This window comes from Mesoplodon bidens, assembly GCF_964165515.1.
Source record: "Mesoplodon bidens genome assembly, chromosome: 4".
NCBI classification, from domain to species: domain Eukaryota; kingdom Metazoa; phylum Chordata; class Mammalia; order Artiodactyla; family Ziphiidae; genus Mesoplodon; species Mesoplodon bidens.
The window spans coordinates 11364883-11384399 of NC_138160.1; the positions used below are offsets into that span (position 1 = coordinate 11364883).

The window sequence follows — 19517 nt, forward strand, 5'->3', positions numbered from 1 at the left end:
TAAAAAGACTTGGAAGAAGATTCTCTTTTCTTCTCATTGATGATTCTCCGCTGTCTCTTCTCTGGAAACATGTCTCTTCACATGGGTGGATCATTACTGAATGTGTAAGTCACATATACATGATTTAATATCCAATTTTCTCATGAAATCATGACTTGGCAATGTTTGGGGCAGAGGTAAGCAAGTATATGCAAAGGTCTAAGAAGTAAAGATTTTTAGTAAAGTGTGTTGTGAAGTTTACACAAGAAGACAAGTGATGAACAGTGATCACAACACAGTGGGTAAAATGCATCAGGTGGAGCTAGCTATCAGCGTAGCTGAAATAATTCTGCTGTTATCTTCTACATGATCAAATTTATGAGAATATTTTGAACACATTGTTCTAAGATTGTTGTCAGTTACTGCACTCTTTTTTTTCCTGAAAGTAACTCCTTTGTTACTTTCTCATGTAATTCATGGGAATTCAAATGAAGAAATAATATATTTAAAATCCATCTTACTTTTAAAAATTTTAAATCAAATATAGTTTTATATTCCACTCCCCTCTGAAATAGAGCTAGATATTTTTAGTATTGCTTGCTTGTTATGCTTTTATTTTTCTGATATATTGGAGGCAATGACCTTAATACTAGAAATCTAATTTTTTTTTATAATTAATGAATCCTGTCTTACCGTAATTTGGAAATATCAAAAGCCAGATCAGATGTTGAATACTACAATTATGAACAATATAATAATTTAATATAATATATTTACTTCAGCTAACTGAGGGCATAAGTCATGCCCTATCTGTTTTTGCAGCTTAAAAATATAATATTATGCCTGCCAACCCTTAAGAAACCTGTAAATAGAGAACAAGTTAAAAAAACAATAACGAAAAAGCATTAATGCATTATCTTAGCTTTGTGATCATTTTTTTTCATTTTATAAATTTCATAGAGCATCTCAAACACCAGCTTATCAAGATATTGAAATATAGGATTTCTTAAGAGAAAATTAAAAATGGTACTGCACCTATTTTATTTCAGCATCTAAGACCTACTGTAAATAAATTAGTTCTTCTAGCAAATTATCTTTTACAGGGAATATTAATATTGCGGGGTTATAAAGTGTTTTCTCTTATAGAAGCACCAAATATAGCTACACTTTCAAAGTTTATTTTATTTAGTATTTAATTAAAATCCAAATTAAAGGCTATATTAAAATTAAAAGCTATACTAAATACACTGTGTTAAATACAATAGTAACAATAGTAATAGTAGAGCAATAGTAACATAACACACTATGAAACATTTTAATATTAATATTATATATTATATAATACCAGGATCTTAATACTCAATAAGCATATAAATTATTTTTCTTGTTTTAAATAAATAGACAGTTTTACTCATTAGGGAAAATTTTCCTATGAGACAATATAGATGAGATATAAATGACTTTACATTTAAAATAATAATTGATCATGGATACCATTTAGACCCATAGTTATCAGAAAAATGTATGAATGAATACAAAGAGACAAGTTGGAAAGCCACTGTAGGAATCCAAAGCATACATGTTTTTCACTTGGTACTTATGGTTCAGATGAAAAATAAATGAGATGATATGAAGGTTATTCCAGAGAAAGATATAGCGAGAGCTACTGATTGGCTATGAGAAGAATAAATAAGTGAGTAAATCAAAGTGACTTCCAAGTTTTTGGCTTAAACAATTAGATGATTAATGATATCATATACTGGAAAATATGGTGTGCAGGTTAAAACCTGAATGCTTACAGCATGGGGTAGCACAATTTTAGTTTTTTATAAAACTTGTTCTCTCGCCTTCTCGCTTCCAAGATGACCAAGGAAAGAAGGAATAATGGTCATGCCAAAAAGGGGCACGGCCACATGCAGCCTAGTCACAGCACCAACTGTGCCTGCAGTGTGCCCAAGGATAAGGCCATTAAGAAGTTCGTTGTTCGGCACATTGTAGAGGATGCAGCTGTCAGGGCATTTCTGAAACAAGTGTTTTCAATGCCTATGTGCTTCCCAAGCTGTATGAGAATCTGCATTACTGCGTGAGTTGTGCCATTCATAGCAAGGTAGTCAGGAATCGTTCTCGGGAAGCGCGGAAGGACTGTAGACCTCCACCCCAATTTAGACCTGCTGGTACTGCCCCATGACCTCCACCAAATCCCATGCAAGGAGCTAAGTCCTTAAAAACTAAAGAAATACTGTCCCCTGGGAAGACAGTAAAAAAGAAATTATACTTAAAATAAAAGACTTTAAAAATGATTTAACATTGTAACAGATCTTGATGAATGAGTCAAATAGTTTTTACTAAAATAAGTTTTCAATGGATGTAGAATTCTGGATTGACATTTTCTTTCAACACTTAATGTTGTTATTTATTTATTTTTTGCATAGATTCTGAAGGAAAAAAGCAGGATATAATTCTTATCTTTGTTCATTTTTATATAATGTATATTTTTTTCCTCTAGATGCCTCTGAGATTGCCTCTTTGTGTTTTGTTTACAGGAGTTTGAATATGATATGCTTGAGTGTTTTGTTTTTATTTTGTTTTGAATTTATCCTGCCTTCTATTGTCAGAGTTTAGAATCATTGTTTTGCTCCCTGGTGTCTCTGGTATTAATTATGGAAACTTCTCATTTCATATTTACTAAAATATTTTTGATGCCCTGTACTCTTTTTCTCTTCTTTTAAATTCAAGTTATTTATTTGTTAGAGTGCTTAATATTGTCACACAACTCTTGGATATTCTGTTGCACTTTTTTTTCAATAGTAAATCTCTCTTTGCTTTATGTTACATTTGGATAATTTTTAGACTTATCTCCGAGTTCATATATTCACAGCAGTTATGCCATGTCTCTGAGCAGTGGAAGGTATTATTCATTTCTCTTACTTTATTTTATGTTTCTAGCAGTACCATTGGCTTTTATAATTTTTATCTCTCTGTACTTTATTATTTCTCTGATCTTAATTGTTGTCCACTTTTTATGATAGGACCTTTAACATACTAATCAGTTATTTTAAATTCTCTCTCAGAGTTTTCCAAAATCTGTGTCCTGTTTCAGCCTAGTTCTGGTGATTGTTTTGCTCTTTGTGAGTGTGTTGTCTTTTTTGTCTTGCTTTTTCTTGTGTGCTTTGTGTTTTTGTTGAGCATTAAACATCTTGTCTAGGACTGTGGAAACTGAGGTAAATAAATGTTATTCCAGGAACCTATACTTTGTAGTGTTTTGTTCTCTAGTTTATTTTTATTCCTTGTGAAGTGTTATATTTCATGTGTTGGATCTTTTTGCCTATAGTTGATATTTGTCACTTTCTCTTAAATAATTTTATCTCATTCATTTCTTAAATTTTATTTCTTGCTTAACATTTCTCTTAAAGTATTACATTATCTTTTTTTCTAGTAACTCATTTGTTTTGCTTTGTTACTTTATTATTCATTTCTAAAGTAATTTTTAATTTTATACTTCTAAATCTAATCCTTGATATCTGTCACCTTATTTATGTTTTTCTAAAATTTGATTTCTTTTTCTCTTTCATTTTTTAGGGAAGGGGACTGTTTGTTTGCTATCAAGTTAATCAAATTTTTTTGTTTGCTCAACTTCATTTTTTTCCCTCATCTTCTGGATGATTAAAAAATATGCCATCAACATCTTTCCAGATTTAATTCATGTATTGATATTTTGTGCTCAGAGATCAGAAGAATTAATATTGTTAAAATGTCCATACTTCCTAAACTGATCTGTAGATTCAATGGGATCCATATAAATTTCTAGCATTTTTCACAGAAATAGGAAAAACAATCCTAAAGTTTGTATGGAACCACAAATGAATCTCAATATAGCCAGAGCAATCCTGAGAAAGAACAAAGCTGGAGCTAACACATGTCCTGATCTCAAACTATATTACAAAGCTATAATAATCATACTAGTATCATACTGACATAAAAATAGACACATAAACCAATGGAACAGAATTGAGAGCCTAGAAATAAACCCTCACTTACATGGTCAACTAATATTTGACAAAGGAGTCAAGAACACTCAGTGGGGAAATTATGGTTTCTTCAATAAATGGTATTGTGAATAACTACAGGCAGCAAAATGAAACAGGACCCCTATCTTACACTGCACATGAAAATTAACTCTAAATAGATTAAATATGTAATGTAAAATCTGAAACTGTAAAACTCCTAGAATTAAACACAGAGAAAAAGCTTTTTGGTGTTGGACTCGGCAACACGTTTCTGACTATGACCCCAAAAGCAAAAGCAACAAAAGCAAAAATCAGCAAGTGGGACTATAACAAACTACAAACTTCTGTACAGCAAAAGAAACAATCAACAAAATGCTTACCTATGGAATGGGGAAATTTATTTGAGAAAATATCTATCTAATGAGCTGTTAATAACCAAAATATAGAACAAACCCATACAACTCAGTTACAAAGAACAAACAAAAAAACACTCTAATTTAAAAATGGACAGAGGAGCTAACTAGACATTTTTCCAAAGAAATCATACAATGGCCAACAGATACATGAAAATAACACTAATCTTCTGGGAAACGCAAACCAAAACTACAATGAAATATCACCTCACACTTATTAGAATGGCTATTATAAAAAAGAGAAGAGACAACAAGTGTTAGTGAGACCATGGAGAAAAGGAAACCCCTGTATACTTTTGGGGAAATGTGAGTAGGTACAGCCACTATGGAAAACAGTATGGAGGGTCCTCCAAAAAATTAAAAATAGAACTAACATATTATTTAGAAATCCCACTGCTGGGCATATATAGAAAGGAAATAAAATCATTATCTTGATGAGATACTTGCACTCCCACATTCATGGCAGCATTGTTTATCAGAGCCAAGATATAAAAACAACTGTGTCCATTGGCAGGTGAATGAATAAAGGAAATGTGGGATATATTTATCTATATTCATATCTATATCTATATTTACCACATTGTGTATACATACACATTTATACAATGAAATTTAGTGTGAAATATTATTCAGTCATGAGAAAGCAGGAAATACTGCCATTTGTGACCTTTGCAACAACATGAATGGACCCTGAGGGCATTATGCAAAGTGAAATAAGTCAGCCAGAGAAAGAGAAATACTGCATGATCTCAATTACATGTAGACTCTAAAAAACAAACAAACAACAAAAACAACCAAAGCTGAACTCAGAGAAACAGAGGATAGAATGGTGGTTGCCAGGGGCTAAGGGAGAAATGAGAAGATGTTGGTGAAAGGTTGCAAACTTCTAGTTATAAGATCCATAAGTTCTAGGAATTTAATGTATAGTATAGTGACAATAGTTAATGACACTCTATTATATACTTGAAATTTATTAAGAGTAGATCTTAAATGTTTTCACCACACACAAAATTTAGGAAATTAGGTATGGTAATGAAAGTGTTAACTAACTCTACTGTAATCATTTCACAACATATGAATGTATCAAAGTATCACATTGTACACCTTAAAGGTACACAATGTTATATGTCAATTTTATCACAATAAAGCTGGGGAGAGGGTAAAGTTTACATTTCTCTTCCACACTTTCTTCATGGAATATATCCATTTCTCTTAAATAAACCATATTCTATGCACAATTATAACTCTTTTTTACTTGTTCTCCATTTTTCATTTATCAAGACTAAAGGAAATCAGACTTGAATTTTCAAGGAAACATTGTATTTAAAGAAAAATAAGCCTTTATTCATCATGTATTATAATTTACCTCTGTCATTGCAAAAAATTATACCTTTTGATACCTTATGAAAAAGTCATGGATAAATTAGAAATTGCAAAAGGAAGCTAACAAATCGCAGATGAAATTAAAAATGGCAATATTTTCATGTGACTAAAAAAAATCTAATTTTGTTGCATTTTCTTCTATTTTTCTGAGAAATTAAGTTAATTTAATTAGGAAAAATGTGTAATTAAATACTCATATTGCCTCATAAACAGGACTTGATAGGATTATTTCCTCAGCAGCAAGGATGTGATAACATTAATACAATTCAATAGTTGATTATTGCTATCTCCACTTTAATTTTAATGGTACAGATCTTTGCTTTAAATTTAATTTGTATCGATTTTTCCATTTTTTACTCATTAGGAGTGTATTCCTGCTCTTGGGTTCTGTTTTTCTAAGTTAACTTTCTTAAAAATAGTCCATTTAAAAACGCAGTAAGTTTATGAAATCTTTGAACATAAACAATAATGAAAATATTAAAATTGCTGAAAAGACTGTGTCCCATTTAGAATCAAGTAAGACTTCCATACTTTGAACAAAATACCTCTTTGGAATAACTACACTATTATTATAAATGTCTTCACCTTGTAACATTTTGTTTTTATATCGATGTATTAAATAGCCCACTAGTGTCTCTGTTGCATGAATATGTAAGAACAGCATAAACACTCCCACAAAACAACAACAAAAACTGGGTTTCCAGTTTGTTTCAAATAAACTTTGAAAACAGATAGTCATATATCTATGCTTAGTGGCTTTTATTTTGAAACCATTCTATTGATCAGTTTTTCGTACATTTTAACTTGGAAAAGATTCTTTTCAGTAGTTTGGAATCATTCAGTAAAAATTAATCAACCTTGATTAACTGAATGATAATGGCAGTCTTGGAGACATCCTGCTTTGTGACTGCAAGGTGAATTTGTAATTAATGAGGACAAATTTTAATAGTCATCACCAAGATAAGCAGTACATACTGAAGTGCAGTGGCCTAGACACCAATTTTAGATTTCCCTAAGCTTCTCTACCCTGATCTCACTACTTCTCTCCTTTGAAGTTCCCTATCAAGCTCTTGTCAGTCTCCCATTCTGTTCATCACTTTTTCTAAGTTTTCTAAAAGTTTATTGAAGTTCTCTATTGTTGGTACCAACTTGAGATGTCTTCAAGACTGGATTTGGGTCCTGATTAATCTCTATCTTCATTTGCATTAGCCGAAGAAATTTACCTTCAAAATATTGACTGAAAAAATAATTTAAATAATTGAGAAATGTTTGGTTGGATATATGATATCTGCAATACATTTGTTTCTGAAATTTAATAGATTTAAAAACAAGGGTAAGAATACGGTATTCAACTGAAAATAATAGTGATAAATTAACATTTACTTACCATCTGTTACTATGCTTGTCGCTATAAGTGATTCAAAATATAACATTTAATCCTTCCTCAAAATACTAATTTTCTAGGCAGGAAGATAATATATACCCATACAAGGTCAGCTGATATAATAATGTTACTAGTTTATACATAATAAATATCTAACTGACATGTGGCTTTAAATGTTACAGAGTTTTCGGGGCTTCCCTGGTGGCGCAGTGGTTGAGAGTCCGCCTGCTGATGCAGGGGACACGGGTTCGTGCCCCGGTCTGGGAGGATCCCACATGCCGCGGAGCGGCTGGGCCCGTGAGCCATGGCCGCTGAGCCTGCACGTCCGGAGCCTGTACTCCACAACGGGAGAGGCCACAACAGTGAGAGGCCCGCATACCGCAAAAAAAAAAAAAAAAAAAAAAAATGTTACAGAGTTTTGAGTAAAGAGGGGTCTACTATACTTTTAAAAATTTATGTCATTGTTATTAAGACATATTTTTCGATTGTCACATAACCATTTACAGAGGGATAGAAATAATTTCTAAGTTCTCAGCTTTCAAACTTTGTTTTGTATTTTATTTTCTACAAAATTCCTAAGAAAATCTGTCTTTCAATAGTATTGAAAACTTCTAGAAATATAAGTGATGAATAATCAAAACAAAGCTTTTAAAACAAGAATAAAGACAGACAACATAGAAGTTGCCATTGCTAATTGTTCTTCCACTCCAAGTTTGGTGCTAGGAAAAAATATGCTTACAAGGACTATTCTTATTAGTGTCAATGTTCTTATTTAAATAAGATGTTAGGGAATAATAAATCAATCTGTTATGTTTTCTTATTTTCATATATCAGAAATAACTTCATAACCGTGTAATGATTTAGAGCACTAATTTTGCAGCTAGACTGCTGAGTTCAAAATTGAGCTTTACTATGTACTACCTGTGTTACTTTGGGTGAATCACTTAACCTCTCTGTGTCATGGTTTCCTCATCTTTAATAATAGTGCCTATCTCTAGGGTTGTTGAGAAATTTAATGAGTTAATATATGAAAGTGCTTGGAAGATTGTGTGACTGACAATAAATGTTTTTTTTAGTTTGGGTTAAAAAGTTAAAATGATTACTGATTTTTTTCCTACTAATATAGCTGAAATATTTTTAGTGCTAAATATATAGGAATTATATGGAAAAGTATTTCTTTAGCAAAATGCCATATTAAGTCACACTTATTTGGCATTTACTAGTCTTACTAGGAATTATATCATGAAGTTATTTTAATTTCACTGAAGTATGTAGTAAACATACTATATCTAATATTTATTCCCAACTGTTGGTCATTTAAGGTATTTCAAATTTTACAATATTATCAGTAATGTTTCAATAAAGAAGCATTTATATTTAAACATTTGTAAATAGTCCTTAGTATTTCCTTTTCAAAAATTCATAGACAGAGAATTGCTGAGAGAGGACCATTTTATAATTCATATAGGTTTTCAAATAATCTTCTACAGACCATGTATCATATCTTTTCTTTCTTCCGTCCTTTCCTTCTCCTTCTTCTCCACACCCTCCTCGTCCTCCTCCTACTTCTTTTCCTCCTTCCTCTCTCTCTCACTCTCTCTCTCTCCACTCTCTCTCTCTCTCTCTCTCCCACACACACATACCCTTTATGTTTTCCTCTCTCTTTCAAGAGGATGAATTACTTGTATAAAAATGGAATGCATGTCAGATTCTTACTAACTGGAGTATATTTAATCTAAATAGAATTCAGTTTTGTTCTTAGGGTCAGCTTTTCTAGAGAACAACTTTTATATGAAACTAAAACCGTCATTAGATTAGACAGCTATTATATGGCAATGGTCTGAAAAGTAAAACAACTGGAATAGAAAAATCTTCATTATTTAGCGAAGAGGAGAAACTATTTCTCACAATAATTTTTCAGAAACAATGAAAAGTAAACCAAGAAGTGTTGAATGCTAAAGAGATGCCAAAAATCAAAAGTGATTCCTCTGGGCAATATAACACACATAGTAGATTGTTTCACAAAAATCATAAAAGAGAAAAATGAATGTAAATTCAGAAAATTATGTCAAGATTTATATATAGATTATCATACAGCAATTAAAGAATCACCAGAACCTGATATGTTTTTTAAAATATCATAAGAAAATTATGATTTAACATGCTGTTCAGATGCCTAAAATATTTTTAAAGGACAGAGTTTACCTTTAATATATATAACAAAGGGAGTATGTATAACAAGGGTAGTGTAACAAAGTGGACAATGATAAGGTCATATATCAAATTAAAAATAATGAGTGGACTATTATACCCAGAGTCAAATACTCAAAAGCATAGAAAATGATTCTCCGTTTGACAATTTCAGTGACAAAATGACACTAGAATATAATTTTCCAGGAATTAAATAGAAAGTGAAGTGAAGTCTCATTATCTATAAAACCATACAGGTTATGACAGGCAGTGTAACAATTCAATAGTTGAGACTGTCTGGTAAAAAACATTTGAGAACCTGAAAAGGAAAAAATTCAAGAGATAATATCTAAACCCTAATGTGTCCATTTTCTTCACTTGGAAATTGAACACAATGCTTAGAATGACATATGCTCACAATTTGAATTATATTTATTTTGAGGAATTGTAGGTACCATATAATGTATCTTAAGTAGACTATGATTTTAAAAATATAGCAAAATGAATAAAAGTCTGAGTTAAGAAAATGAACTATAAAAAGTGATGATTAAATAGGAGAATTTACCAGAATCATAAATATGAGTGAAAAAATATACAAAATAAGATCCATCAATAAATTTCTCCCCCAAGGAAAACTAACTTTTAATTAGTGAACAGGAGAGTGTATCTTTGTTTAAATCATTTTCAATCTCACAACCTCAGGGATATTCTGGAAGAATGTTTCTGTATAGATTTGGGAGATTGTTTTTGCATGGAATTTTGCAGCTTCTTTACCCTATTTCTGAACTAGAGAGTAATAGTGGGTATATATACATGTGTATCTGTGTATTTTAATCTAGATTCCTCTAGGAAAAGTATGGTACTAAGTCTGAAATGAAAGTTTTGTCAAGCAGAGCAGAATTATTAACAAAAAATAATACAAAAAGAAAAAAACAAAATAGGAATATCATTTGTAAAAATTTCAAAACAGCTTTATTTGGAAATATAAACAGACTCAGAGTTTCAAGAATTATAGAATATTTTCAGAGCCCTATTAAAGACAAAAGATCATGTACTTACTACAATAAATGTCAGCTTACTTTTTAAATTAAACTAATATGTAAGAGTGGGAACTGAAAGCAGGCCATGGAGACTTATATGCCCTTATGATAAATAATAAATTCAATACATTTGATTATTTGTAAAGCTTTCTGAGATTTATAGGTTTTCTGTAACAGCTAGTTACATCAAATTGACAGAAGAATCTGTTCATGTAAAAATAAATACATTTAGCTTTCAATGTTACATAATTTTTTACTTGGAAAAAGAAATCTCTACATTAGAATTTTAAGCATTTGAATTAAATCACCATTAACAATTGAGTTTTTTTCTAAGTTGTTCAAAAATGCACTAGGGAAAAATACCATAAAATGTACGTAGGTGAGAGATAAAAGATTTTGTATTAGTTACCAACTTAAGAAACATTGCCTTATTAGAAAACTTTGGCAGCATAGAAATTCACAAATATAAAGCTGAATAATCAGCCTGAGTGTCTGGTGGTTGCATTCAGGACTCTCCTTTATTATCCAAATAAAGGAAGATGAAAACACTATTGGCTGAAGATAAAATGAGTTCACTCCTGTAAAGTTGAAGTATTCCCAACATGTAGTAAGCACCAATAAGTGTTTGCTTTTATAATTAATGTTTAATGTATTATAATACTACGGAGATTTCAGAAAAAAATGTTTAGAGCATGGATTCCTAGAGTTAACAATAGTGTTCTCAAATAAGTCTAGTAATTGGTAAGTTAATCAAATTAAACTGATTTCTTTACTCCAAACATCCATAGAATATATGGGACAAATTTTAATTCAGGTACACATTTATTATTATTATTATTATTTTACATCTGAAAATCTGTTGACATATAACACAGCCTACATTCCATGTTGCACAGAGTAAATCCTTGATTATCCAAGTGCTGGTTATTAGTCTCTGCAATGTTAATCAAAATCTTTGAAACACATGTTTACCTAGGGACTCTATGTTCATTAGCATTGCAAAGGAAAGAATGTAAGTTATAACTCTGATATAAACACTTTTATTCTCAACCATGTAAACTAGTAGCTATATATAATTGGTTAATTTTAATTTAAAAGGAAATGAATGGTAAAATCTCCTTTTTTTCAGTTTGTGGAGCCTCAATTTACTTAAAGTCTAAATCACACTTGAACCAACATAGCAACTCTTTTTCATGAATAATGGGAGATTTCACAGGAATGACTCAGTTATGGGTAAGGACAGACTTTAAGCAAACTAGAGAATGAGCCAGACCTCATTCTTGTCCTCAGGCAGGTGCATGGTAAGTGATTCTGGTCGGATGTTATCTCACTACAGCTTTCAGCTTTACAGTAAGTCACTCAAAGGGTACACTCAGACCATCAAAATGATGTAATCAATTCAAAAATCCACTTTAATTTTCTGACTTGATTTCTTTGTCTATAGTCACTTTAATCACAACAGAACTTTAAATCAATTTCAGAAAAATAGTAAGGAGGCCACTATCTCATTCTAAAATGTAAATCACTTCTATATAAAGTCTACTGTATCCTATAATGTGAATATTAAATCGGGCTGTGTACAACAGGGGTGTACACAGTTCATTTGTTGCATCTTTACTTTTTTAACAGTCTCTTATCTTTACAATGCAGTATAATGTTAACTACAATTGGATCTTTTTCTAAGCAAGTAATAAGCCAATAAACGGCACTATTTTGAAAAAAATATTTAATTCAAAGTGTGGCTCACTCTCATCAATACCTGTCTGCAATTCAAAATTGTTTTAAAAGCAACATATGATTTTGTTGTCTGTATCAATAACTGAGCATTCATTTGGGATGCTGTTAATCTCTTGTTTTTAAATTGCCAATATCTAATTAGGAAGATGCAAATGATTTTTGCTTTGTGTTGTGTTTGTTAATGTTTGTGGTATTACAAATACTAAATAGAATGTGGGAAACTCTTACAATATTTGCTCTTTAAAATTTCCTATTCATTCCTCGTGATTCTATTTTCAATAGCAGTCTTACAAACATTTCTAAGTCTATAATCTCAAGTTTTAGAGGGAGAAATACAGTGACTATATTCAATTATAGGAAGAGAATTTGTATTAGTTTCATTCTTCATTTAAGTACATTTAATAATTAATTACCCAGAACATGGTAGGTATTAAACCTGAGTTAATATGTGAAAGAATGATCAATGAAACATGGAATTTTTTAATATATTTGAACCACCTAGTGCTGTATTCTTTATTCACTTACATTTCCCATTATTCTCAGTTTATGTGTAAATTTTAAGTATATATGAAATATCATCGATCTTCTTTTTTAACATTAAATAGTCAGCATATGAGTTGTGCTGAGCCTAAAAGGTAAGTGTTCAATAGACTAAAAATAAAATTGTGTTGCATCATGATTTTCCTCATGGGAGTGTGGGCACATCAACAACTATACATCCAGATGCATCATTGTGTCAGCCAAATCAGTTATTTTAAAAAAGAAATTAATTGTCCTCACAAAAAATTAAAGACTTTTTAAAGGCAATAAAAAGATGTAGATTTTTAACATTTTTTTTGTATTTTAATAGATGTTTTGGATTAGCAGATAAAGTAATTAAATTTGTGGGACACCTCTGTGCATTTCTCTTTTACAACTACCCTCTGAGGTAAATAAAATCAACTTTAGTGCATGTTTCATGGCTCTGAGAAGGAGTATCTTATGTTCTTTAACTAAACAACTTAGATTCCATGATTACCATTACAACTAAGAGCTTGACAACGTGTTAAAGACTCTCTCCTTAATGCCCCTATACATGGTCTGAGAAAATATCAGCTCTGGTTTAACACACTCCTGTAGGCCTTTTCCATGTTTGAGAATTGCTGTCACCCTATAGACTCATGGTTAGGACCAGAGTTGGAACCTGCACACTGCTGAATGGTCTTGTTATATCTCCTTTGCCAGAGTTCTAGCCACCCAACATTTTCACTTTAAAAATTCCACTAAATTTTCTGCAACCTCTAAATAACACAGTCTTTTTCCACTCAGACCACATAGAAAGAAACAACACATACAAATGCACTGTGCTATTTCCTAGTCTCGGTTGTGACATCAGATGGGTTTTCATGGTGGCCACAAAACTCTGTGTAGCCAGGAGAATTCTAAGGTTGAGCTTGGAAGTGAGGGCAGAGGGACGTGCTGTCCTCTGAATCCATGATTTTGTCCTCCAGCCCATCTGTGGTCTCCAGGCCAGCTTGACCACTGAGATCTGTACATTACGAGGCATGAGGCCTCTCTTAATATTGGGTTGGCCAAAGAGTTTGTTCTGGTTTTTCCATATGATGTAATCCGTGATTCCCATTGCATCTGCTGTTTCTTTCATCTATGTTGGGAATTACAGGAGAGGACAGATGGTTGTTACCAACATAGTTACCAAATCATTATCAAATCCCTTTAAAAAATGCTCTAAAGGCCAAAAGTTAAGAGCTTCTGGTTACATAAACATGAGCATTTCAAAAAGGAAAATCTTGAATTACCTTTATTACCTTCAAACACCTAAATCTATTCTTGATTACATGCAATGGAATGAAATCGACCCTAGAAGTTCATCACTGTTTAGAGCTTCTTCCTTTTGGTTTTTGTTTATTTTTACTTTTTCTATATTGTTTTCACATGGTGCTCGACAGCAATGAACCAAGGCCTCCATGGGAAGCAGGTGTGTGGGCTACTGCAGGGTAGCCTGGCAGTCTGATGCACCAGACCTTAATATGGGAGGAGAGAAACGATAGAACAACTTACCATATCTAGCCCATGACCTTATGGGACAACTTATTGGACATTTATGGAAGGTCTCTTCATATAATATAGAAAAAGTCCTGTCAACTTCCCTCCACTCTCCAACCTTTTAAAAGGAAACTTGTTACTGCGACACCTTCTGACATATGACGAGGTAGAGTTACAAATCACAGGTACAGCCTGGTACAGAAATGTCTTTTTTTGTTTGTTTTTTTTTTTTTTTGCCACACCACACAGCTTGTGGGATGGGATCTTAGTTCCCCAACCTGGGATTGAACCCTGGGCCCCATGCAGTGGAAGCACAGATTCCTAACCACTGGACCACCAGAGAATTGCCAAGAAATATCTTCTTTTGGAAATGGAGTTGTTGGGCCGTCTCTAGAACTGAATCCGGAACTACACGTCCACAGGGGTTCATAGGTTATAGAAGATGGAGCAGAAGGTACTCAGAGGGAGAGAGCTCTATGCCAGACTGGTAAAAGTTAGAAGACATTTCATGTTAACCCTTGTTTGTGTGTACATTTTATTCCTTGTTTCTGTGTATATTGACAATGCAATGTCCTAATATCTAAAGCATTTTAGAAGGACAGATAATAAAACAACCTCTTTATAAATGTTCTTTTGTTAGTTTGTTAGGAAGGATTGCCTTCAGAGAGCGACCATTGTTAATTCTTCTCTTGGAGCTGGACTCGTTTGTGTACTAGTCATTGGGATGGTAAAGGAAGAAGAGGAGAAAGGGTGGAGGGCAGGATGTCCCGTGTGCATTTTTTGGTAAAGTGCATGTATTTGTTGTAGACAGAGTTCATCCTTTGTTTTGTAACATCTAAGCTTTTAAAATATCTTGAGTTTACAATGTATGATAAAATGTAGAACTAGTAAATAAACAAACCTGAAATATCCCTTTTGTTATAGTTCATAGAAAAGAAACATCTTGGATAAGGCATTTTTGGACCACCTTTGAGCAGTATACATTAGGAATTGTTCACTGGGTTGGCAGCAGTGGGACAGAAAGAAGCACAAGGGAAGTGAGACACTCAGACGTATTCATAAGTACTTTCTGATTTTAATCATTGTTGTACGTGTGTATTTCTTGGCTGAATTATATAAATATATTACTAAATAATTCAATTGAAACCTATTTTTCTACTATTTTAATAATATATTTGATAATTATCTTGGAGGCATTATACTTACTATATTCTAGTTCTTTATGTGTCACTTGACATTGAGCACTAAAGGAATGCAGTAATTTGCTGTAACTCAACCAATATCTTTGTCCAGATGTCTAATACCATACTATGAATTTTTTGCCCCAATGAGAGGCAGGATTATATTTTTGCCCTTAGTAAATTGGTATAGTATATACTTTGTTATCACAATACTCATTGCTTTCAGAGCTTAAATAAATATTTTTGGTGTGTGGTAAAGCATGATATATTGTACCATCTCAACCACATAAAAATTGTATGCTCAATTGTGTGTTTATACACACAAGGGCTAAGCCAGATGCTTCAGTTCTTAAACTACAAATAGCTTATGATTACAAATTATTTTTCTTATTTTTTTTGAAACGCACATATTGACTTTTTAAAGGTTGGGGTAATGTTATAGAAAACAAAAAGTTCATCAAGAGTCTATAACGTTTCTGAATATATATATACCCAGTAACATAATGTCAACGTGCATAGAGTGGAAATATGGAAACTAAAAGGGTAAATAGACAAATCCCTAAAAATATTGGAAGGTTGAGGGTACCTTTCTGAGTAAATGAGAGATAGTAGACAAAAACAGCCAATAGAAAATGGATGGGTAGGCTGAGTAAAGATCACTCTTATCAGTGTGCGTGAGCATCATCCAATCTGCTGAGGTGCTGAACAGAACAAAATGGCAGAGGAAGGGCACATTTTCTCTCTTTACTTGAGCTGGGACATACATCTCCTACTCTCAGACATTGGCACTCCTGTGTCCTGGGCCTTTGGTCTTTTCCGTGTAGTCTCGTGTTTAGACCTTTGTGGTTTGTAAAGGATTCTGCTAAGTCAGGTAGGCTCTGACCTATAAAGTCACCTGTTACTATTCAAACCTTATATAAAGGGTCTTCGGCCTTAGGTTATACCACATTTAGACATTGGTCAGAGACAGCTTCCTGTGGCAGTTTGATCATAGCAAGAGGCTTTCGGTAAATGCAGTGCTACAGGCATTAGTTATTAGGAGCAGAATACATCAATTTCGAAGCTACCTGCCATCTCCAACCTCTTCTTTTATATTTAGAGCACTTCCCCCCTCCACTGGCAGACAATGTAGGAATGTAATGAGGGCAGTAGATGCTTTGGTATCTGGGAAGGAAAGGTAACATGGAAGTAACCGGTTTGAGGTCAGAGGTCAAGAAGAAGAGAATGATGAAATAGAGAGATGAGTGGAAAAGTAAAGGATGAAAAAATAAGATACCTAATATTAAAAATCTTTTGAGTATCAGCTAATATCCTTTCTTTAAGGCAGCCATGTTAACCTCCAAATGACTTCAGAGGAAAATGTGAGCCAAATAATTTATTGACAAACATAGTTTGAAATAGGGACACGAGCAGAATAGCACGTCTATGCATTCAGTAAACATGGGCTTTATATATTTCAAATGTGCTTTTCTTGGAAACAAACTGCATCAAGGTCTTCATGTTGCTTTTAATGCCGACTTTTCATTTCCCATAGCCCTGTCTGGATCACTCTATAGTGTAATATTTTGTGCCATTCTTAACATGTCACTGGTGATGATTACCTTTTTAACCTTCATTTCTTCTCTCAAAGCTAATTAGACTTACAGTTAGAAGTAGTGAGAGAGCAGTAACTTTTATAAAATATCTGGTATTATTTTTGTAGTAATGAGTGTTAGTTTGACCCAGTGGGGAAACATTGAGGCAGGTGTACATTGCAGCCAATGTTTCAAATTCTGAACGTTTATTTTACTCCTTGGGTGTTTATTGAAATTAAAAAAAACTATATATTGGATTGGTACCTTTGAATCCTTAAAATATGATATTTTAAAACATATGATTCGATCATAATGTTGAGAATCATCTTTCTGTCCTTTATAAGAATTACTATTTGATTGGAATAGCACTCAGTATTGAAATGTACATTGTGACAAAATTTAAACCAATAGACAAAAAAATGTGCAAGATGGAGGTTTTTCAATTTTACTTTGATTTCATGATTATCTGTTTGTATCTTATGACAATGCACTGTAGGTTGTACAGTGGAGAACTGATGTGAAAAGTCAAACTGATAGCATTGCTTCTGTGAGAATGAAACTCATATAGATGTATTGCAGTCCTTGCAGTTACAACCAATTTAAGAAAGGTGTTTGAGAAGAGCCTTTTAGGGAAAAAAAAAGGCATCAGTACCATCTTTATTGGGAGGCTGAACACCACTAGTAAGTGCAACTCACAGTATTAAGAAGTCTTAAAGCAATTAACCTTACTAAATATTATGTATGTGACCAGTATATGTTGTTGTTGCTGCTGTCGCAATAAGAGCACATCTTAAATCTCTGGGGGTAATTATGGTAATAATAATAATAATTATAACTTTTAAATAACATTTAATATCTTCCAGTCACTACTATAAGTGGTTAACATTCTTTAACTGATTTAAACTTTAAAAATTCCCATCCTGTAAACAAAACTGTTGAGATGTAAAGAAGTTCAGAAATTTATCCAAAGTCACGTTGCCTATGATATTTTGTATCCTGGTTTTGAGACCAGGTAGTGTTGGTCCAATTTCTCATTTGCCTCTAAATGTGGGTCCACAGTCAGAATTGATTGTCACTTTTTTTCTACATAAAACATTTTTAGCATTTGTTCTCATTTACTGGGTTTCTCATATGTTTGTCATAGTTTTAACTTTATCTGGTCCACATATTTCAAGCCATCAGCTGAGAAATTATGAGCCAATATTTTAAATTTGTGAATATATGAGGATTTCAGCATGAAGATACAGGAGGAAAATCTTAATGGTGTCCAGCAGATATCATCATACCCAAGTTTAGCAGACTCAGAAAAAGTGCAGAGGAAATTCTAGGTATGTGGTGACTGTTTACAGTGAATCCCATTTATTATACTCTTAGTGTTGGCAAAGAATTTGTAAAAGCCTTGATTTCGCACCACACGGAGGGTACACAGGGGTATTATATGCCACCATTTGGGTAGAGTTGAAGCATAAATAAATATTAATATTAGAGAGCAGCATTGGATGAAGCTAGAGATTATCATATTAAGTGAAGTAAGCCAAAGACAAATATTATGTGATATCACTTATATATGGAATCTAAAAAAATGATACAAATGAAATAATTTACAAAACCAATATAAACTCACAGACATAGAGAACAAACTTACAGTTTCCAAAGGGGAAAGTGGGGGAAGGGATAAATTAGGAGTTTGGGATTAACAGATGCACACTACTATATATAAAAGAGATAACAAACAAGGATCTACTGTATAGTACAGGGAACTCTACTCAATATTCTTGTAATAACTTGTAGAGAATGTAAAAAAAGAATAATTATATTAATGTATAGATTTATAGTGAATCATTTTGCTGTATCTTTTTTTAATTTTTAATTTAATTTTTAAAAATTTATTTATATATATATATATATTTATTTTGGTTGCATTGGTTCTTTGTTGCTGTGTGCAACCTTTCTCTAGTTGCTTCAAGCGGTGGTTACTCTCCGTTGTGGTGCATGGGCTTCTCATTGTGGTCGCTTCTCTTGATGCTGGGCAAGGGCTCTAGGTGCACCAGCTTCAGTACTTGTGACTCGCGGGCTCTAGATCTCAGGCTCAGTAGTTGTGGTGCACGGGCTTTGTTGCTCCTTGGCATGTGGGATCTTCCCAGACCAGGGGTCCAACCCATGTCCCCTGCATTGGCAGGAGGATTCTTAACCACTGCACCACCAGGGAAGTCCCCACTTTGCTGTATCTTGAAACTAACACAATTTTGCTGTATCTGACACTAACACAACCTTGTAAATCAACTATATTCAATAAAAATTTAAAACAAAACAAAACAAACAGAAAATCCTTTATATGTGTTATAAATTCAGCAGGTATATGAAAACCTGATCTTCACAAATGAAGGAAAAACTGTTTCAGTAAGCAGATACCAAATGTGTTCTTTCAAAAAGCATAATTTGGACTTTGTATCCTGTTCTGCCCAGTAAGGAACAACGAGAGATACATTATCCTGAACCACATAGAGCTGTTAGGCTCTCAGCTATTTGCCTCAGTCACCGATGGGTTTGGAATGAATTAAATACCTTCTAGAATGTGGACCTCTC

The 19517-nt window shown here is 32.8% G+C and overlaps 1 pseudogene across 1 annotated transcript in view; it reads left to right on the forward strand.

The window, feature by feature from the left end:
- The first annotated feature begins 1841 nt into the window (after window positions 1-1841).
- LOC308616300 (small ribosomal subunit protein eS26-like) overlaps window positions 1842-19517 on the forward strand; it is a 176118-nt pseudogene continuing 158442 nt past the window's right edge. Inside the window, exon 1 of the transcript in view lies at window positions 1842-2236. The product of the transcript in view is annotated as a small ribosomal subunit protein eS26-like (transcript). The remainder of the gene's footprint in view (window positions 2237-19517) is intronic.